Here is a 4,890-nt window from a genome sequence, read left to right as displayed (position 1 = left end):
CAATGAGAGGGACATGGAAGAGACCAGAGGAAGCAGCTGTGAACTCCATCTACATGGAGGAGTCAAGCAAGACTTGACAGAGAAGATGACATTTGGTAATTTGAGGGAGTGGAGTGTGGGTAGGGGTGAGTATTGGACCTCAGGGACAAGGAGATGAATTGTTTGTTCCCTTCAGTTTATGACTCCCTCCCTGTTTTGCTTTTTCCCCTTTACTCCTGTTAATTACTCCCAGATTCCTCTCTTTCACAAACATTCACTTTGAGGTGTTTGATATTTGTCCTCCATTATATATATGCATCCCTGTAAAATTTGAAGTGTTATTTTGTGTTTATATGTTTTATAATTCACACAAATAGTATCATGCTATTGATATATTTCTGTTTTGTTCTTTCTTGTCTCAACTATGTTTTTAAGACCCATCAGGAAGGCAGATGTAATGTGCACTGCACCTATCTCATTGCTTCTAATCATTGCATAGTACTCAATCATTAACCTATCATTTGCCTATGTGACACTGAGCTTGCTTCCAGCTCCTCACCACCTCAAACAACAGTGCCATACATAGCCCCACACTGTCCTTCCTAGACTCCTGCACAGACTCCTTTGTCCGTTTTTTAGTCGTCTTATTGATTAACAAATAATAATACATCAGTGAGTTTTGACATTGCGATTGGCATCTCTTGGTTTGTCATGTCTGTTAAATCTATCAGTGTGTCCTGTGCTAAATAGAAATCTTTTCTTTTTATGTCATCAAATCTATCAGAATTTTGCCTCATGGTTTAGACGTGTTTGAGTCACAGAAATATTCTCCTACATGTTATCTTATTAAATTAATAGATTAATCTTTCACATCTTTAATCCATCTGGAGGGCATCTTTGTCTGTTGAGTCAACTAGGGGTCCAGGAAGGTGACAACCAAGCTTGAAGTGTATCTATTCATGCACGTTTTCTAGCTCTCCAGTTTTCACCATCCTTAATCACTGAAAATAACTACCATCCAGAATTCTATACCTAAGGAAATTATCAATCAACATTGAAGTCAAAATGAAGACCTCATACAAACAAAAACAGAGGGAGTTTGCCACCAGCAGGACCTCATAGATGGAAATTCTAAACGATGTACTTTAGGCCAAAAGAAAGTGATTTCAAGTGAAAGAAAAGGTAAATATGTGCATAAATACAAATGAACATCATATAAAATAATGGTAATGTTATCATATAATGTTTAAAACAAAACACAAACTAAATTATTTAACATTTATATCGTTTTCGTCAGGAGAGTAAACAAATGCAGTTTAAGAATCTGAAGTCTTTGTATTGTTTGGAAAGAAAGTAAAGATATTAAGTTTAGAATTAGGTAAGTTAGGGTTCATGGTGTAATTTCTGGAGTAAAAAAACACTGAAAGGAAAACAGTGAAGGTGTGACTGTCAAGCTAGTGTGTGAGTTCAAGTTCACGGAGAAGCAGATGCCAAGACAGGATTAGAAATGCAAGAGGTTTGTTGGGGGAAATGTCTATGAAGGAGAACAGGGCTGAAGTCTGGAGAAAGAAGAAAGAAGCTCCGAACTCTGATGTGGGTCTGACACCTGTGAAGGGCAGGGGAAGGAAGGAGGATTGGGTAGGATCTAAGCTATTATTGGGGGAGGATGTTCAGGAAAAAGAGGGACAAGTACAAAGCCAGAGAGGAGAGAGAGCTCATGAAGCATTCTATGACTTGCAAAAAGTTCCGTACAACAGGAATATTGTGCAGGGAGCTCCACACAGCAAGGCAGGGGGAGACTGAGCAGGTGGGTAAGAGTGTGGCCCCAAAGGAAGGCATGGTAAGGGGATGCCATCCCAGGAAGAAGTTTGGACTTTAATCCAAAAGCGATGGGAAGTCATTGGGTGATATTTTCTAAGACATGGCATCTTTTCAACAGGTGTTAGAGCACCTACTACACACCAGGCACTCTGGCTGCCTCAAAACAAGACAGACACAAACCCCACCTTCCAGCTTCCATCAGGATTGGCAAGGAGGAAGGGGTCATAGGTTTTTGGGTAGGGCCAATCAGCAGATAGCAGTGTGGGGAACTGGGGGTACAAAAATGAAGCAATGCAAGGAAATGAAGTGTAAGACTCAAATGAAGTATAAGCCCGGGACAGTGGCAGAGTTCCATCGGGTATTTGCAGGGTCTGGACTAGGGTAAAGCAAGCAGGGGGTCAAACTTTAATGAGATATTTACTCTTAGGCTCATCCAAGTATGGGATTCACACCTGAAAATGAATGGCTCCTTAAATTTTTCTTTTAAATAAAAGCTTTATTAAGATATCATTCACTACCATAAAGTTCATCCTCTTAAATTGTGAACTTTGAATCTTAGTATATTCACAGAGTTGTGCCTCCATTTCCACTAACCCCAGAACACTTTCATTACCCCACCAAGAAACATCATACCCCTTAGCAGTCACCCTCCTTTCGCCCACCCATCCCCAAATCCATGGAAACCGTTTATCTATTTTCTGTCTTTCTGAATTTGCCTATCTGGACATTTCATGTAAATGGAATTCGACACTATGTCTGGCTTCTTTCACTCAGAATGCTGTTTCCAGTGTTCATCCATAATGTAGCGTGTATCCATGCTTCTTTCCTCTTTATTGCTAAGTAATGTTCCATTGTGTGGATCTACCTTTTCTCTAGCCATTCATCCACCAATGGACATTTCAGTGTCCCTACTTTTGGGCCCTTATGAATATTACTGCTCTGACCATTCATGTACAAGTTTTTACGTGTACATTAATTTTCAGTTCTCTTGAGTATGTACCTAGGATCATACAATAACTCTATGTTTAATTTTTTGAGGAACTGCTGAAGTGTTTTCCAAAGCAGCTGTATCACTTTGCATTCCCACCAGCAATATATGAAGGTTCCAACTGCCCTATATCTTTACCAACACTTGTTTTTCTTTCCTTTTCATTACAGCCAACCTAGTTGGTGTAATGCATTATCTTGTTATTATTTTGGTTTGCATCTCCCTAATGACTAATGATGTTGAGCACCTTTTCAACCCACTTACCACGCAGCCATCATTTGGAATCTAAAGAAAGAAGGAAGGTAAAAATATCTCCTTGATAATGTAAGAGACTCTTGGCATACCTGTCCTGTGTCTCTCCTACCCACCGAAGGTGCTTAACTAAATTCTCCTAGCAGGAGATGTTAAGAATATACACATTTCACCAGTATGGAATCACGAGTTTTTAGGTTTTGGTCACAGGCTCTGACTTACATTAAAACTACCCTGTGATGTCATTTAGTTTATCAGGAGAAGGCTCAGGATTTCTTTACAAACATCTTTGTGTAGAAAGACCCTTAGAAAAGATGACTCTTTAACCTCCTATTGGGCATAGTTAAACCACCTTTTGCTCGCACAAATCCTCCCCTCAGACACAGAAGAATAACCTCAGGCTTCTGTTTTTGTTTTTCTGGGTTGAGTTTAAATGTCAAATATTCTCCATACAGACAAAAGTACTTGCCAGACTATCAGGCTAGCACAGTTAAACTTACATGTTCACATATGATATATTTCATAGTAGAGTAAATTACACAACTTGTTTATATCAGCCTTGTCAACAGCAAAATGAAGCCATTTACCAAAAAGCCATATTGATAGAGGATGCTTCTGTGGCACAGGACTGAAATCTGACTGAAAGATATCAAGAAACACCATCTGTGTTATGATTTATGACAATGTTTTTTTTAAAAAAGGCTGTTAGACTGCTTTGGAAATACTAAACACATTAAAGGCTAAATGCAGCATTTGGTACTGCATTTTTTTACGATTTGAATGCATTTTAAGTATATTTGCCTTTGAAATGCATTGCAGTTTCAGGGGAAAAAATATTTTTCTTAAGTCTGATTTGTTTTGAATGAGGACAATCATGGGAAAGTTAGACATCAGCTGATTAAAACTTAAGCCAACATTCAGAACAGTTTAATTATAGAGAATCCTTGCAATTAGACCCAGTAGGAAACTTATTCCTGAGTAAAATGTTTCCATATTTTGTTCCCTATTTTTAAGGCCAACTTCATCAGCCATGAATCTATTATGAATCACTGAATTGGAACAAATGTATCTTAAGTTAGTAAGAACGACAGTCTCTTTTAACTAGTGTGGTATCAATTAAAGTTGAATTTTGCCTTTAAAAAGAGTTTTCTCACAGTAAGCATCAAGATTTTATAAGGAATCAGTAGAATGTAAAATGTCTGCAAAGTATAGAATAAGGACACAAATAAATCTATATTTAATCTAAACTCCAAGTCTCATTTTTTAAAATTATTTTCCCTTCAGTTAAACCATTCAATCCTATCTTTTTCCAGCTTTCAGTATTTCCATCATTGGGATATAAATTCCAGTTCTTATAATCAATAGGCACAATCCTTTAAAGGCTTTTGTTTTTTGTTTCTGTTTTGTTTTGGTTTGGTTTTTTAAGGGGGGTAATCAGGTTTATTTGTTTATTTTTTTGATGGCGGTACTGGGATCGAACCCAGGACCTCATGCACGCTAGGCACACATTCTACCACTGAGCTATACCCTCCCTGCAAAGGCTTTTGTTTTTTAATATTGGATTTTTCTGAACAAATAGCTACTTTTATCAAAGTAATAATTATTTCTAATAGTTATTAAATATGTTTCTTTAGTTCTCTCATTGCTTTGCCATCTCCTACACTCAGAGTAATAGAAAATTGGAAGAAAGAGAGTCAAACAGGGGTCTGTACTGTTGTCCCGTAACTCCAAACCCATCCTTCCATTCTCTGCTTTGTGGTGCCCACGCCAGGACCCTGCAAACCTCATTTCTGCTCAGGGAGTCAGTCAGACTGCCATCAGGCAACACTAGAGGGAGGGTGCAAGGCTGG

Source organism: Camelus bactrianus, chromosome 14, assembly GCF_048773025.1.
Source record: "Camelus bactrianus isolate YW-2024 breed Bactrian camel chromosome 14, ASM4877302v1, whole genome shotgun sequence".
Lineage (NCBI taxonomy): Eukaryota > Metazoa > Chordata > Mammalia > Artiodactyla > Camelidae > Camelus > Camelus bactrianus.
The sequence above is the reverse complement of the archived record's forward strand: the minus strand, read 5'-3'. Positions refer to the sequence as shown.